The following is an 18853-nucleotide window of genomic DNA, read 5'->3' on the forward strand; positions in this document are numbered from 1 at the left end:
TGGGGCAGTACCCACTAAGGTATTTACTTGTAGCTACCTTTTAGATGCTGCTTGGGAACATGTACGTACCTTTTTGTCCCTAAAAAGATACACAGTTACCATAAGGACCAATATTGTGCCCTAGGGCGTACATTTGTGTAGACTGAACCTTTGGGGGACAGAAATGGACTCCTACTGTACCCCTATTCCTAACAGTGTAATATCAACTTTGAGGCAACTACCAATGGGAGTGAAGGATGTCATTGACCTGCAGATGATGTCAACATTGAGTTATAAATAAATACATAAGAGTGGAATGTCCACTAGCAACCAACTGCCAACTACAACACGATGGGCAATGAGAGAATTGCTTTATCTGTAGACAGCCTTTGACCAAGGTTGTCCTCAAAATTCTGAGAGAAACGAAGCAGTGGACAGAAAACGCCAACAGGAAGCGATGATGAAACGCACAAATCAGTTCTCCTGCTGTTCATCTGTATGAACTCACACTGGACGGTTTTATACACTTTATACCCAAAAAGAAAAAGACAAGAGGGAGAGTCACAAAACCCTGAGGCTCATACTGACATTATTCAGGCTGGGACACACACACACACACACACACACACACACACACACACACACGATATAAACTGTGTAGTCTATTTATACATCCATGTAGAATTTAGCACTTTTTGCACACACACTACACATATTAACCATGAGCATGAGTCACCAATACAGACTGATCACATCCCACTCCATGGCTCGTTCATTATCATCTGTAAATGATGGCTTCACTCGAGTTTTTTTTTAAAGCAAAACCATATTATTGCCACCCACGCTAGTCAGTCACACTAGTTATGGGACAAAGAGCAGGCGTTTAGTTCGAGAGGAAAGCCTTACAAACAGAGCAGGTTGATGGAGGGACAAGTGGAAGAACGAGAGGGAGAGAAATAGCCTCACTTCCACCCATCTTCCTCCATCCATGAATAATTCAGAGCTGTGTCACTACCACACAGGCCAATCTCAGCCTCGTACTATTTGTAGACTTAATAATTGATGTGAGGGAAAAACAGCTTTTCACTTTTTCAAAACTCATTTTCCCTGGATGAGTCAGAGAGGGAGGGCAGAGAAAGAAAGAAACTGTTGGAAACAGATGGAAAGATCAAAATGGATAGGGACTCTGAAAAAGACGGGCAGATGGGAAACTAGAAATGCAAAAAAAATGCAGGGATAAAAAAGAGAAAAAGAAGGAGATGAAAGGACTGAAAGGAGATGAGAAAACTAAAAAGTGGATGGAAGCACTTCAAGGACTAAAGGGATGTTGAGAAATCAAACAATCAGAAAAACAGAAAGAGATGGAAAGATGAAAGAGAAAGGGATGAGAAGACAAGCTAAAGTGAATGGAGAGAGTAACAAAAAGGGATAGAATGACCGATGCATGGATGAAAGGGGAATGAGAAACAGATAGAGGGATGAGGTATAAAAAGAGTAGAGAGATCAAAAGAGACTGAAGTGGGAAACATGAAAAAAAAATTAAAAATGAGGAAGGACAGAAAGATGGAAATTAGAAAAGGATGAGAAGACAAAAGAATGTAGGAATGGGAAAATAAAAGAATGAAAGGACATACATGGAAGGAAGTGGAATGAGAAATGGATGGGCAGAAAGGAAATCAGAACGAGGGATAGAAAATAGGGTGATGAAAGGACAGAAAGAACTGGAGGGATGAGTAAAGAAAAAAGGTTGGAAGCATAGACGGAGTGAAAAAGTGAAAAAAATGTTGAAGTGGCGGGAAGGAAAGAGAAATTTGAAATGGATGAGAAAATAGCAATGAGTGAATAGAAGGGAAACAGAGGGATGGAGGAACAAAGTAAAAAATGGAGGAAAATGAAAGAAATGGAAGGATGGAAAGGGGGAGAAGGAAAGATAAATGATTAGAGGAGTTTAGAAATAGAAAGTGTTGAAAAGAAAAGCATGGGGAAAAGAAAACAGGGAGGTGAAAGGATGGAAAGAACTAGAGGGATGAGTAAAAAATGGAGGGAAGCACAGACAAAAGGAAGGGTTGGGAGAAAAGAGAAGGGATGGAATGATAGAAAGGAAACAAGTGATGGAAAGACAAGTGAAATGAAATGATGCAGAGATGGAGAGACAAAGAAATACAGAAAACAGACAAGTGAAAGGACTGGATAAAAGGATGGATAAAAATAAGAAGGGAAGCATAAAGGAATAAATGCATTCTCTCCTTTCTCCTTATTCCTCACTCTGTGGCTGGAAAAAAAAACCTCAGCCACTAAACTTTGAGATTAATTAATGTTTTTATCTGATAATTTAGTCTTAACGTTGCGTTTCCTGTCTGAGAAAATGACATGAGTCACAATAACATCATCTCATCTCTCCAACACTAAAGTTTCTCAGACAAGATCTTTTTTTGATTGGATATTTCTCCAAAACTCCTCCATCCTGAAGACGTCACAAAACCTACAGTTCCAGCTTCACCTCTGACTGTTACACAGTGCTGACACTGGAGACTCCTTCCAGAAACCTTCTACATAAACACCTACTTATGGAAAACATCACCATATTCACGACTGCACATCATTTTTAATCAGTTTATCATCAGCAGAGCGTCTGCTGTACACATGAATGATCGGTTACTATAGAAACAATAAGGTAGTAGAACAAGCACATTAATATAAACCTGCACTACTCTCAGAGCTGCTATTAGAGAGAATTAAATCAACACCTTCTCTTGTGACCAATCAGAGTCCAGAATTCACCAGCGATGTCAGCGGGAAATAAGAAAAGGATGGAGAGACAGAAAATACAGAAGGCATTTAAACATCGCGAGTATAAAAAAAGGATAGAAGGTGGTGAAAAAGGGATAGAGATGGAAAGAAATAGATAAATGAAGAGCGTTTCAATCACAGGAAATCAAGACCTTTAGCATTTTAGCTCCAGGTCCAGGATTTGTACGTTTCTGCTGATAATTTGGGTGGAGCTTTCTGGACAGAACATCACTGATTGGTGAAATGTAAACTTTGTAGAAAGAGGATTTGTTTGATATCAGAGATTACACATTGCTGGCTAAAGCAATTTTTTTTTAAACATAAATGTTGACTTTCATAAGAATGGACCGTTATAGGTTCCTAAGAGTGTGGGGACGGTTCATGGATTTAACTTTCAAAAGGGAAACTTTTTGTTTTAGGGTTCTACACAGAACCTAAAGATTCCCCCAAGAGAGACAAGGTTTAATAAAAGCATCAGTTTGAGTCGCTTCTGTTGTGGTACAGAATACTCACGGTTCCTGCAGCGAACAAAGAACAGAAAGTGTATAATGGTGTATAATATCCTGTATATAATATTTATATAATCATCCTTGGAATCTTAACTTTTGAGAATATTTTCAAGTTTGAATAAGTCTCTATATCCTAGTGTATAAAATTGTAAAAAAAAAAACAACAACTTACTAGCTCCTAAAACATTTAGAAATTTGCTCAGGATGGCTAACGACCAACAAACACCAGAGTTTCAGCTCAGGAGAATATTGTTCGTCCACCTGCTGAGACAAATTATGGGAAGTTTTCCTTTCAATTTTCTGTCTCCAAACTCTGAGAAGGAAGGAATTCTCACAAGAATAAAAAAAAAACCCTTAGGATCACTTCCATTATTTAAATCAGCCTTAAAGTCGCATCTTATTTTAAAACAATCAGCATTTCTTTCTTTATACCCTAAAGTTCTGTTAAGTTACAGGCTCAGTGAGTGTAAGTATGCAGAGAGTTGTGTGTAAATAAGTTTAGTGTATTTAGTTTGACTTTAAACTGCAACCGGTGGTGAGTCTCAGGTCCGGGAGGACTTGAGTATTGGGGAAAGTGGAGTTACCCCTCAAATCACCATTGCTCCCAGGTCCGCTCTGACCCGGAGTGGTAGCACCTGCCTGGGTTCCAGTTATGGGTTAAATAGTACATCACCAATAAGGTGCTGGCAGCAGGGCAATTTTTAGTGCAATGTGGCAGATGAACCCAACAGGGCCAATGGTGCACTACCAGATGGCACATGGAAGAGCCACTCAAATGGCCAATGGATGGCATCACTCGGCAAGTCAGTTATCACCGCAGGGCAACTTCCATACCAGTCAGGTCTGTGGCACTTTTGTGCACCACTTGGCATCAGATTTATAGGTCCAGAGAGACAACATGATTGGGGCACGACGTCATTTGTCTTACCTTACCGTGCGAGGTGCTTTGTTAAGAAAGGAGAATAGTATATGCAAGAGCTCACAAGGCCAGGCATTCCATGGTGGCTCGGCCAGGGTGTTTGTGCCGCCGCTGCAGGCGACTCTGTCGCTCTGGTGCGGGCCTCACGGCCCATCTGCATTTCTGCGTATCTTAATGAAGCAGTCACACTGCTAGCAATGGACAGCTGCCACCACCGACAACAATAGTGTATTGAGTTGCAATGTATATTTGTATAATTCTCTTGTTCTAACAAAAATAAATAAATAAATAAATAAATAGATAAAATAATAATATGACCTGGCTGGCTGTTGACATGAATGTTTATACTATTTCAACACACACACACACACACACACACACACACACACACACACACACACACACACCTGACATCAATAATCATAGCAACAATAGTTTGCAAATTCTTTTTCTATTATATATAATTGTACTAAGCTTTTTAGTAAATTTTCTCTCATATTATACAGTGTGTGAATAAAGTTGAATTGAAACTAGTCTGGCGGCACGGTGATGTAGTGGTTAGCGCTGTCGCCTCACAGCAAGAAGGTCCGGGTTCGAGCCCCAGGGCCGGCGAGGGCCTTTCTGTGTGGAGTTTGCATGTTCTCCCCGTGTCCGCGTGGGTTTCCTCCGGGTGCTCCGGTTTCCCCCACAGTCCAAAGACATGCAGGTTAGGTTAACTGGTGACTCTAAATTGAGCGTAGGTGTGAATGTGAGTGTGAATGGTTGTCTGTGTCTATGTGTCAGCCCTGTGATGACCTGGCGACTTGTCCAGGGTGAACCCCGCCTTTCGCCCGTAGTCAGCTGGGATAGGATCCAGCTTGCCTGTGACCCTGTAGAAGGATAAAGCGGCTAGAGACAATGAATGATGAATGAAACTAGTCCAGGAACGGTGAAGGTTTCGCTTTAAAGCTTTGCCTAAAAATTTCCTTCCCCAGTGTCTGATAATCATCATCATGATGCATAATGCTGAATGTCACTCTAGCGACTTTAATATTTAAAATCAATCAGCTTTTAAAAACAAATTAATCTCTCAACACTCCCCTCCCCCCCCCTTTTTTTTGCATGGAGGACACCAGAAGAAACATCTTATTCAGAGAAAAATTTAAAGCTCAAAAATATATATTTAATGTAAATTACACTCCCTGGTCACTTTAATAGGAACTTGTTCTTGATTCTAAGATTCCTGTTCTTGGCTGCAGGAGTGGAACCCAATGTGGTGTTCTGTTCTGCTGTTGCATGCTGAGATGCTTTTCTGCTCACCACGGTTGTAAAGAGTGATTATATGAGTTACTATATCCTTCCTGGCCAAAAATCTCAGACCAATCTGTCCATTTTCCTCTGAGCTCTCTTAACAAGGCATTCGTTTCCATCCACAGAACTGTCATTCACTCACTCAATGTTTTTTGTTTTTCACACCATTCTGTGTAAACTTTAGAGACTGGCTTGATGCATCGTGCTGCTGCCGAGGGATCGGTTGATTAGAGAACTGTAGAAAACAGCAGGTGGATGTAGGGGTGTTCCTAATAAAGTGGCTGGTGAGGGTATGTTTCATGACCTCAATTCATCTCCTGGCTTTGTTAAGTGGTGAAGCATGAGGCACAGAGTTACTGTCAGAGTATAGAGGTATATAAAATAAAATGCCAAGAAAAAGATGTGCTGGATCAAGTACTATTTTATAAATCTTCTGAACAATGAGAGCGGAAGCCGTATTTTTTATATATATATATAAAAATGAAGACGGGTCCAAGAATGAACGACCATCTCTACATGGCTGCGTTCCAAAGAGTAAAGATAGATTTTAAGGAGCCGTGTGGTTGCTCCATGTGTTCTAGACTCTGGTCATTAACATGCTGAGCGGTGCGGGCCATACAGATGGACCCGTGTTTGTGTTGGCCTCCATTCACCTCCAGATGGACAGATGACTCGGAGCACGTGCTCCATTATACGGTTAATTTTACTGATATCAGCTTCAGAGGGAAAATGCAATGTTTGTTACTGCTGTTTAAACACCAAGTGATCAAGTGTGTAAATGAGGTGAGGATGGGGGGGGAACCAGAGGAGAATTATTTACGCTTTCTGTGTTGACCGTAAAACTCCCACTGATTCCATCAGGCAGTCAGACGGGAAACAGCCAGCCATCGATGAGAAATGTGACGGAGCATTTTACTGACAGCAGCCTGGAAACCAGAGACTCCTTCTGAATGGAGCCCAAACCTCATGAGTTCCTGTAGAACCCAAAACATATTTACATCACAGCAATCACGCATTCTGGAGTGTGATTGGTCAGAAGGTATTGATTATTGTACGATATAGAAATAGGACTCTGTAGTAACATCTCATTCACAGGGATGTGGACAGCAGACACTCCGCATACACACGGCCAATCTACAGACACGCGAACATGGTCATGCCATTCCTCGTCCTTGGTTTAATCAAGCCTTAGTCTCGACCTGTGGTCCAAACTACATAAAGGAACTCTTTCAAATACAAAAAAGACGTTATAATATAAGAGGAGGTAACCTCAGACAAACACAACCAACATCGAACAGTACAACCCCGATTCCAAAAAAGTTGGGACAAAGTACAAATTGTAAATAAAAATGGAATCCAATGATGTGGAAGTTTCAAAATTCCATATTTTATTCAGAATAGAACATAGATGACATATCCCCTTCCTCTCTTCCCCATATCTTATTCTTTTATATTTGTATATGTAAATACTTAATTTATTTTAATTTATCTAGAAGTTTTTCCTCTATTTCTTTTCTCTGTTTATCTGTAATGATGCTGCTGGAATCTTAATTTCCCTGAGGGAACCCTCCCAAAGGGATCAATAAAGTTTTATCTAATCTAATCTAATCTAATCTAATCTAATCTAATCTAATCTAATCTAATCTAATCTAATGTTTAAACTGAGAAAATGTATCATTTAAAGAGAAAAATTAGGTGATTTTAAATTTCATGACAACACCACATCTCAAAAAAGTTGGGACAAGGCCATGTTTCCCACTGTGAGACATCCCCTTTTCTCTTTACAACAGTCTGTAAACGTCTGGGGACTGAGGAGACAAGTTGCTCAAGTTTAGGGATAGGAATGTTAACCCATTCTTGTCTAATGTAGGATTCTAGTTGCTCAACTGTCTTAGGTCTTTTTTGTCGTATCTTCCGTTTTATGATGCGCCAAATGTTTTCTATGGGTGAAAGATCTGGACTGCAGGCTGGCCAGTTCAGTACCCGGACCCTTCTTCTACGCAGCCATGATGCTGTAATTGATGCAGTATGTGGTTTGGCATTGTCATGTTGGAAAATGCAAGGTCTTCCCTGAAAGAGACGTCATCTGGATGGGAGCATATGTTGCTCTAGAACCTGGATATACCTTTCAGCATTGATGGTGTCTTTCCAGATGTGTAAGCTGCCCATGCCACATGCGCTAATGCAACCCCATACCATCAGAGATGCAGGCTTCTGAACTGAGCGCTGATAACAACTCGGGTCGTCCTTCTCCTCTTTAGTCCGAATGACACGGCGTCCCTGATTTCCATAAAGAACTTCAAATTTTGATTTGTCTGACCACAGAACAGTTTTCCACTTTGCCACAGTCCATTTTAAATGAGCCTTGGCCCAGAGAAGACGTCTGCGCTTCTGGATCATGTTTAGATACGGCTTCTTCTTTGAACTATAGAGTTTTAGCTGGCAACGGCGGATGGCACGGTGAATTGTGTTCACAGATAATGTTCTCTGGAAATATTCCTGAGCCCATTTTGTGATTTCCAATACAGAAGCATGCCTGTGTGTGATGCAGTGCCGTCTAAGGGCCCGAAGATCACGGGCACCCGGTATGGTTTTCTGGCCTTGACCCTTACACACAGAGATTCTTCCAGATTCTCTGAATCTTTTGATGATATTATGCACTGTAGATGATGATATGTTCAAACTCTTTGCAATTTTACACTGTTGAACTCCTTTCTGACATTGCTCCACTATTTGTCGGTGCAGAATTAGGGGGATTGGTGATCCTCTTCCCATCTTTACTTCTGAGAGCCGCTGCCACTCCAAGATGCTCTTTTTATACCCAGTCATGTTAATGACCTATTGCCAATTGACCTAATGAGTTGCAATTTGGTCCTCCAGCTGTTCCTTTTTTGTACCTTTAACTTTTCCAGCCTCTTATTGCCCGTCCCAACTTTTTTGAGATGTGTTGCTGACATGAAATTTCAAATGAACCAGTATTTGGCATGAAATTTCAAAATGTCTCATTTTCAACATTTGATATGTTGTCTATGTTCTATTGTGAAAACAATATCAGTTTTTGAGATTTGTAAATTATTGCATTCCGTTTTTATTTACAATTTGTACTTTGTCCCAACTTTTTTGGAATCGGGGTTGTAAATGGACTCACAGCTCATTTACCGATCTGGTGACTCGTATGTGGAACCTACAGCCCCTACAGAACTGAGACATCTCGACTCTCTCATCAAGTTTAAAAGCACTATAAAGAAAATGAATCTTACTCGTGGCCATGGGCGTCGCCACCATTGAACGTGAAGGGTTCACCCAGTGCCGTTTCTATTGCTTCGTGAAAGAATCCATTCCACTTGATCGATAAGAGAATACACATACCACTGAAAATCCACTCTGGGTTTTCCGGGCGTTCCCAACAACAACTCACCGTGCGCAGGTGAAGTGAATCTCAGCGCGAGCAGAGAAACGTTGGTGCAGCTGCTCGAGAGTGGAGGAGGTGACGTCAGCCCCATTGCCACCTCACAATGTCTAGCTTTTGCTAAAACCTTATTCTTTTGTTATCTGCCCTCAAAATCAACCCTAAGCCACGTTAAATTAATGTTCAACTAAACAATGAAATAAGCTTAGCCTAATGGGGTCTTGGTTGATGATTGTTTGCAGTATTTGCTCCTCCCCAGACACAATGGACATAAGGACATTCTTTACAAAGAAGCAGAAAGTCAGTCAGAATTTCCCCACAGGACAGTTTGGGTTTTTTTGTCCCAATGGAAATGTTAGTGCAGTTAGCTGGCTAGTCAATGTTAGGAGATGTATCAGCTAGCTTAACGTTAGCTATCATTTAATTCAAACCCAGTAGGCCTGCCTTACTGTAATGCCAAGAATGAGGTCAAGTCTGCTCTGATGATATTTATTGATTCCCTGTTGTGATCTGAAGAACTTGTTTTGTCGGGTCTTTGCCAGTTTTCTGGAAAGTAACATGGGAAATCAATGTCTGGGGAAGGAATAGTAGAGAGGAAAGCGATGGAGAGAGATGGATGTTATTCCAGGTGGATTGTGAAGGAAAGGGGGATAAAAGTTATGAAGTGGTAGAAATTGTGGTGGCACCAATGTAAGAAGGAGATATATCTATAAATCTATTTGTTATACTGATCTGTAAATGTTACTGTAGTACCGCCATTGCATGTAGGTTGACAAAACTGCACTTGTTCATTGTGTGAAGTTCTCTTTTATGTGTCGTTGCTTGACACAGTGTGATTGTGTGTTATGAAGACTGCATGATGCCATGCCATTTTTGTTATGAGTATCACCAAATCGGAAAAAAGTAAAATGCACCCACTAAAGTCACTGTTGGTGGTGAACAGAATCGCACCTGTTCATTGTGTGAAGTTATTTTTTATGTGTCACCGTTGCTTGACACAGTGTGATTGTGTGTTATGAAGTTTGCATGATGCCATGTCATGCCTGTTCATTGTGTGAAATTATGAATATTTTTATTTTTAAACAGACAGTTGAGTGTCACTATTGCTTGGCCCAGTGGCATGTTGTGTTACATCTAAAACTAAATAAAAAAAGGAAACACAAAATAAAAAGTAAAATGCACCCATAAAGTCATTGTTGGTGATAAACTATGTCACATTCATCTCATTATCTTCGGCAGAGCAGTGGGTTTAAAAACAGGCTGATGAATATATGGACGAGTTGAATGAAGACTTATTGTTGAGTCTCTGAAAGAGTCATTGAATTAAGTGACTTTTGTAGGTAAAATGAGGTGTTTAACAACCTGTTAAAAATACACCAGAATGCAGGAAATGGCATCTAATTGATTAAAAGTTTTCTGGGGGACGACCCGCCAGTGTCCCCCACACACACACATTAAAAATGCTTCTGACGCCCCTGCTCGTGGCATATTGTGCAAATGTAATATTTGTGATCAACAGAGTTGAATTGGATTTGGTTATATTCAATTTATTGTTTTGTCTTTTTTTTAATTATACCAACACAAACAATAAAACAAACAAACAAACAAACAAACAAACAAACAAACAAAAAAAACACAGACAGTGAATATGTGTAATGAACAAAGGGAAGAGGTAGAGTTTTAAAGTGCAAATTAAATCCTTAAGTGATTCGTACAGTATCAGTGATTTGTAGTACACACACACGTCAAAAGTTTGTACACCCCTACTCATCCAAAGGTTTTTCTGGATTTTGACGATTTTCTCCACTGCAGAAGAATACTGAAGACACAAACTCTGGAACACATATGGAATTAGGTGATAAACAAAAAGAGGCTTAAAAGAATATCATATTTTAAATTCTTCAAAGTGGGCGGCACGGTGGTGTAGTGGTTAGCGCTGTCGCCTCACAGCAAGAAGGTCCTGGGTTCGAGCCCCGTGGCCGGCGAGGGCCTTTCTGTGTGGAGTTTGCATGTTCTCCCCGTGTCCGCGTGGGTTTCCTCCGGGTGCTCCGGTTTCCCCCACAGTCCAAAGACATGCAGGTTAGGTTAACTGGTGACTCTAAATTGAGCGTAGGTGTGAATGTGAGTGTGAATGGTTGTCTGTGTCTATGTGTCAGCCCTGTGATGACCTGGCGACTTGTCCAGGGTGAACCCCGCCTTTCGCCCGTAGTCAGCTGGGATAGGATCCAGCTCGCCTGCGACCCTGTAGAACAGGATAAAGCGGCTTGAGATAATGAGATGAGAAATTCTTCAAAGTGGCCACCATTCCACTCCCCCTTTTTTCTTTCCTTTCCCTTCTTCCCCCTCCCCCCTTCTCGATATTCTCAATTTAACATTCATTTTTTATTTTTAAATTTTAATATTGTCTTAAATAAGTCCTTCTAGATATGTTATATATTTTATAATTTACCTATTATCATAGTTTTTTATATTTTTAATTTAAATCTTTTATTATTAGTTCGAATGCATTTGTTACGAGTCTTTGACTCCTTGTACATATCAACGATAAATAAAGCCATGATTGATGGACAGATTTTAAGTGTGTAAGCTTTGATACATAAAATGTGACATTTGTTTTGTAAGAAGGAGTTCATGCTTCGCGGTGAGAAAAGCACTGCTTATAGCTGCTACTGTATAACGCAAGTGACAAAAGGAACTCACCTGTTTCACCAACATTCCACACATTAAATGCAACTATAAAAGGATAAAAAGTATGTTGTGATATTCTTTAATAAATAAAAAAGCAAAAATCAGTAAGTTGTTGTGGTATAAGAGGAATAAAGCATGTGGGGACGTGCTGTTATAGGAAGATAATTAACTTTGGGGTTGGAAGAGTGACTCTGTTTCTTTTCCACACAGCGTGTGTTTATCATCCTCTGACCTTCATCAGGGTCGGTTTCTAACTGGCTGTTTTGGAGATGATTTGTGAACCATTTCTCAGCTCTGAGGTGATACTGAGGAGGTTAAAATCCCAACAGCACTGCTGTAGCTGATCTACTTGTACCAGAAGACGAACACACACACACACACACACACACACACACACACACACACACACCTGTGTCTGGGTCACTTCTGTACTGAAAATAAACCATCTCTGTTCAGTGATGCACCGGTTAAAGGGGCACCAATATTTTTGTTCAGAACACCACATGGGCTACAGTCCGTAATTTTACAACTAAGACAAACTCGTGACTGCAGCTTCAACGAACAGACCGACTGCTGTACATATTTAACTCATTACCTCACAGCTCTGTGTCTTCCAGGTGAGTCTGGAGGAGTTGGCATGACAACCATGTTGAAGCATCACCAGTACCCAGGAAACTGTAAAAAGTGTGTGTGCACGCGTGCGCACATATTATTATATATCACACACACACACACACACACACACACACACACACACGTACTGTACACACACGTGCACACTTTCGTGCTTAGATATATGATAAGGGAGAGTCTGTGTGTGATCAGTGTGACCTGCAGCAGAACAGGATTCCTGGTTGCCAGAATGATGTAATTTAATCTCCTTTGGTTGGATGAAAAATGGTAAAGGTTTGCAGAGATGTTGGCATGGAGGAGGACACGCTGCTTCTTGTTAACACGCTTAAAGGTGCCCTTCCACCAAAAACGTTTAATACTGGATCTTTTTGAAATGCCATAGTTCACTCCGAGTTGCATATGCATGCTGCATGTGAAAATGTAATTCTACTCCCATTCCCTGTATTAGCTTATGAAAGAAAATAGTCGGAAAAACGAGCGGATCAGAAAAAGCCATATGAAGTTACGTCACTTCGAAAATTAGTATTCATGGCCTCGTCCACCTTGGCTTGCGACCGCCCACGGGAAGAAAGCACGAGGAGAGAGACGTAATTCGCCCCGAGGCGCGACGCGGTGCTCTGCATCAGTTTCGTTTCTAACGGCGGCTCCAGCCCGACTTTGCACGCTCGTAACTCAGGCAGGGGAGGTCCCAGCCTTCCCAGACTTGGCAGCCTGTGACCCCTGCCCTCTCCCAAACGAAAGAGGGCTCCCTGGGCGGGCTAGCTCCGCGCCTCAGGACGTAATTCACCTAACCCTAACCCTAGGTCCCAGCCTCCCCAGACTTGGCAGCCAGCGGCCTCTGCCCTCTCCCGAATGAACCAGCACTGCCAGGGCCCGTCAGCTCCCAGCCAGGGGACGTTATTCCCCCCACACACCCCAAGGCGAGCTCCGCTCCGTGCCTCGTGCCTTGATGAGAGCTGCTGCCGCAGGGAGTATTCAAATAAATAAATAAATAAATAAACGAATGAATGACTTCCTCCCAGTCGCGCGCGCGCGCGTGCGCGCGCACACACACACACACACACACACACACACACACACACACACACACATGCATTCTGGTTGGGGAGAAGCTCTCTTCCTCTGCTCTCCCTCTCCTCTTATAGGGCGCGGTCACTGGGGAAGACACACAAACACACGTTAATTCCCGTCAGGTGCAGTGATTCTGCCACTTACCTTCCCTGACTCCACCCTCCATTCACAGACCAATGCTCAGCCACGCCCCTGCTGCCACATCTACATTGGTATTGGTCAAAACATCGATGTCGAGACCATAATAGCCAATCAAAACAGTTTTTACAAAGACACCCACATCCACTTGTTCTGACCCACTGGAGGTAGTGTCACAGTGCTGTTAGCCAATCAGAGGTAACACGTTTACATGTCATGAATATTAATGAGTAAGAGCTGAAATCCTGTCGTTCTCCTGCCACCCACTCCTCCAGCAAACTAGAACAGCCTGAAACAGGAGAACCACAGCATTTTTTTTTCACCAAAACCAGCTCACAGGGGATTCATTCATACTAGAGACCACCGCACAATTAATGAAAAAATGATGCAAGGGGACCTTTAAGCATTTTCAAATAGCTCTAGTTACATCATATTATAATAATGACCTAATAAATCAGTACATGATTATTTCTCGTTCCCTTTAAGGGCTTTTAGCAGACACTCTTATCCAGAGCAATGTACAACATACATGGGGGAGCAGTTGGGGCTTAGATGCCTTGCTCAAGAGCACTTCAGCCATTCCTGCTGGTCCAGGGACTCAAACCAGCAACCTTTTGGTCCCAAAGCTGCTTCTCTCACCATTACACCATGACTTCCTCATGGCTTTTATTACGTCTCATCTCATTATCTGTAGCCGCTTTATCCTGTTCTACAGGGTCGCAGGCGAGCTGGATCCTATCCCAGCTGACTACGGGCGAAAGGCGGGGTTTACCCTGGACAAGTCACCAGGTCATCACAGGGCTGACACATAGACACAGACAACCATTCACACTCACATTCACACCTACGCTCAATTTAGAGTCACCAGTTAACCTAACCTGCATGTCTTTGGACTGTGGGGGAAACCGGAGCACCCGGAGGAAACCCACGCGGACACGGGGAGAACATGCAAACTCCGCAAAGAAAGGCCCTCGCCGGCCACGGGGCTCGAACCCGGACCTTCTTGCTGTGAGGCGACAGCGCTAACCACTACACCACCGTGCCGCCCTTTTATTACGTCTCCTTTACCCAAATTTTATTTTCTTGCTCTTTAAACACACAGAATCTGTCTACTTTCCTTCAATTTTATAACTTGACTAAAGGCAGGTACACACAGATTTTGATCAATGACCACCGTGAAAGACACGTGCCGATATCTTTGATCATGGCTCCAAAACAGTGGCCCTACATCACACTGTGAGAAGTTCAAAGACTGCTGTTGTCATGATCTTGCAACCAAAGATATCCATCCATCCATTATCTGTAGCCGTTTATCCCGTTCTACAGGGTCGCAGGCAAGCTGGATCCTATCCCAGCTGACTATGGGTGAGAGGTGGGGTTCACCCTGGACATGTCACCAGATTAGCGCAGGGCTGAGACAGAGACAAACAACCATTCACACTCACATTCACACCTACGGTCAACTTAGAGCCACCAATTATCCTAACTTGCATGTCTTTGGACTGTGGGGGAAACTGGAGCACCCGGAAGAAACCCACACAGAGAGAACATGCAAACTCCACACAGAAAGGCCCAACCAAAGATATCCTGGGACAAAATTCTAACCATCTCATAATACGACTGCTGCTATGACCTTCGTCTACTAACCAACCATTAGGAACGCAGCATGAAATGACGCACTGATCAGCGTGACCCTGGTGCCAAACCCAGATTCCTGTTTAGTTTCATTGTTCCAGTATAACGGCACAGACGGCTGATGTGCACTGATGATTTTTTTTATTCTTACATATTAAATTGTGTCATAGCCTATGATTCAGTAGGTGTCATGATCGTACAGTTCACATACATCAAATGTCATGTCATGTCATACCCATGTTTATGAGATCTGTGTCACAGTGTGGCCTGCAATAAACTTATATGATTGCTGAAATCTGACAGTCTGAGAGAAATAATGTGACCAAAGGCATTTATGTGACACAGATCTCAGACTATTGCAGATACCACTGTGAGATCATCACTGAAATTTACATGTTTTTACAGTGAGGTTGGTGCCGATATTAAATCTAAACTCTTTAAATCTTTCAGCAATGAAACGAGCACTGAGCAGTGCATTATATCACAACGTCTCATTGGCGTGTGTTTAGTCTGTCTGCTTTTGGTTTCTCCTCCAAATACATTGGGGGGATGATTGAGTAAATAATTCACCTAGTTAAAGATAGAGTGGGCGTGTCACTCTGCACCATCACCTGATGGGTTGCATAAACAGAATCTACAGTCTGGGCAAGAAAGAAATCAGCCCCAGGTGAAAAAAAGTGGGCTGGTGAGGGAAAGTGCAAGTGAGAACAGGAACTAAGGTTTTTCATGTAACTATAAATGGATAAAAGGATGTTCTTTAATCTCATTTCATCTCATTATCTGTAGCCGCTTTATCCTGTTCTACAGGGTCGCAGGCGAGCTGGATCCTATCCCAGCTGACTACGGGCGAAAGGCGGGGTTCACCCTGGACAAGTCGCCAGGTCATCACAGGGCTGACACATAGACACAGACAACCATTCACACTCACATTCACACCTACGGTCAATTTAGAGTCACCAGTTAACCTAACCTGCATGTCTTTGGACTGTGGGGGAAACCGGAGCACCCGGAGGAAACCCACGCGGACAACATGCAAACTCCGCACAGAAAGGCCCTCGCCAGCCACAGGGCTCGAACCCGGACCTTCTTGCTGTGAGGCGACAGCGCTAACCACTATACCACCGTGCCGCCCCCATGTTCTTTAATTTAAATAAAAAAAGAATTGGACAGACTCGTGATTCATGATTTGTTGGTAAATTGTGGTGTAAGAGAAATAAAGCAGCAGGAGACGCGCTGTTACAGGAAATTAACCAACTTCAGGGTGGTAACAGTGACTCGGGGTAATTTATTGAAATTTCTTTTCTTGGGTTGGAGTTTAGAGTGAATTGTGGGAGGAGTTTAATCCTCTGTAAACCATGCGCTCCAATCTGGCAACCCAGTCCTGGCGTGCGATTTTTTTTTCTTCTCCCCTTTTCTTTTTTCCTTTCCTCCCTCTGCTGCGACTCGAGGCTTTGGCTTGTGTGGAGTTCGGACCCAGAGGCTCATAAGCAGCTCATAAGCGCGTTATGAAGTTTGTATAGAGCGCTTATAACCGCGGCGCTTTTCCTGCACCTGCGCAGACGGAACTCCGGACAGACGCTGGATGTTCAGCGCGACCGCTGATTCATTTGTAACATTTTTCTTCACATGCAGAAGGTCCGCGCACCTGCCGTCGCCTTGTGCCTGATGTTCGCCTGATGTGGAGGTCCCCCTGTGCAGCTGTTGATGAACATTTCCCCGACGGCTCTCCCGGGTGAAGAATCCGCCCCGCCGCGGCTCTCATGGCGCTCAGCTCTGCCTGATCTCGCTCTCCTCAATTCGTCCATGATCCGGAGGAGCTTCTCCAAAGCCGCTGCCAGTTCATGCATGTGATCTGATTCCTTCCACCGTTGCTGAAGGTGAGTTTAACACCGGATTGTTAAGTCGTTTTTTTTTTTTTTTAACTTATCCGGTTTTTAGTTTGCGCACAAAGTCAAGCTGCATTTCTGCGCAGAGAAGAATAAATTCTCACAGCTCCTAGAGTTTAACAACACCATAGTCAGTTCCACCTGGAGACACACACACACACACACACACACACACACACACACACACACACACACACACACCATTATCATTCATCAGTGAAAATCCTGGTGCGTATTTTCTCTCCCCAGCTTTAAGGTGACTGCGGCGCCTCTCCATCCCTCCACACGCAGCCCGGAAGCTCCTTCACACTGTTTATTCTGAGCTCTTTAAATGTCAGTCATTTACAGGAAGTAGAAAAACTGGAGCTGTAGTCAGTCAGTCAGTCAGTCTGTCTGTCTCTCTCTCTCTCTCTCTCTCTCTCTCTCTCTCCTGTTTAGGCCTGATTGTAGATCTGCTCTGTCCATGGTCCTGAAGTTTAGTGCTGGCTGTTTGACCTAAACCAACTTCCGGTTCGTTCTTAGGAGTTGCAAAGCCATGCAAATGACAACACAACTGCATTCATCAGATATTATAACAGTTAACAGCTTCTTTCTCTCTCTCTGCATTCAATATATTTAAAAAATGCAGGGAATAGAAATTGTTCGTTAATCATATACACCTACAGTACACAGCTTCTGTAAATCTCACTGCAAAATCAGTCAATTTTAATACATATTTAACAATATTTTCCTAGATTGTTTTGCCAGCTGGGAATACATAACCATCCTGAATGAAATATTCATAAAAATGTATTAAAATGGAAAATTGCTGCGCTTGGAAAAGTGTAAATAGCCTTTCCTTTCAGTACACTGTATTTAATCTCTTATTAGTCGGTAACTTCTAACTAACATTATAACTGATATTGTTATTAGTATTCTCCTGAAAAAAACCTTTGCATATTTTTTACAGTGTTGATTTTTCTGTCACGACAAATCCTGTGTGTTTGAACTGCTGAAAGATTCAAGATTCATGAAGATCGTCATGCACACGTTTTTGTACAAATAAATTCTTAGTCTTCACATTCCTAAGGTGCAGTAAGAAATAAAGATTAAATAATGGCAAATAAAATGTTTAAATATCGTGCAAACTCTCAGATGGTGTTAAAATGTAAAGTAGATGTAATGTGTGTCTTTCGAATCAGAGCAGTCAGAATGCCTTTGTGGAACACTGTAGATAGACTTAGAAGGTGTTCATGTGCTTGTGGTAGAGCTAAAGAAAAAAAGAGCTAAAATAATATTTTTTTAAAAATACAGGCGATAATTCTAACCTCAGAACCAAAATTTAGTATAAAACCTCCAAAGGAGTTTCTCTTAAGAATACTCGACATGTGAAATGTGATTATTGACCACTTTAGAAGAAACACCAAAACACTAAACGCTGCAGCCTTCATTTCCCAGAAGCCTCGGTGAGGTTAAAGCTTCTCAGTTTCAGTGACGCCTCAGCTGTAAAGGGGGAGGGGCATTTCCTCCCCGTTCCATTAAGGAGTTCTATTTTTCCTCCCCATCACTTTCTCTACTCCTCCCCTCACCACGCTCCCCCTCTCTCTCTCTCGCTCGCTCTCTCGCGCTCACACACACAGTTTTGTCTGCATTCTGATGCATGATGCTACAATCCAAAACATCAAGGCAAAGCTGAAGCAAAATTAAGACTTTCATCCAGCTAAAGGTCACCACCCCATCCTCTGTCTCAGGCTCTGCCCCCTTTCTTAGTCACCAGTTCTTTAGAGTCTGGTTCAGTGAGTCCGATTCATTTCAGCTTTGAGAAATGTTCTGTATTAAACTCTGTTAGTCCACAGTTCAGACCGTGAGCACTGGACCGCTTCTCCATCCACTGAGACGGTGTGATGTGAATTCTGGTACACAATGA

At 42.4% G+C, this 18853-nt stretch overlaps 1 protein-coding gene across 1 annotated transcript in view; it reads left to right on the top strand.

The window, feature by feature from the left end:
* The first annotated feature begins 16532 nt into the window (after positions 1 to 16532).
* fam163ba (family with sequence similarity 163 member B, genome duplicate a) overlaps positions 16533 to 18853 on the top strand; it is a 34917-nt gene continuing 32596 nt past the window's right edge. Inside the window, exon 1 of the mRNA XM_060908476.1 lies at positions 16533 to 16938. The gene's annotated coding sequence lies outside the window, so the exon portion shown is untranslated. The remainder of the gene's footprint in view (positions 16939 to 18853) is intronic.

The sequence above is a fragment of the Neoarius graeffei genome, chromosome 25 (genome assembly GCF_027579695.1).
Source record: "Neoarius graeffei isolate fNeoGra1 chromosome 25, fNeoGra1.pri, whole genome shotgun sequence".
NCBI lineage: Eukaryota > Metazoa > Chordata > Actinopteri > Siluriformes > Ariidae > Neoarius > Neoarius graeffei.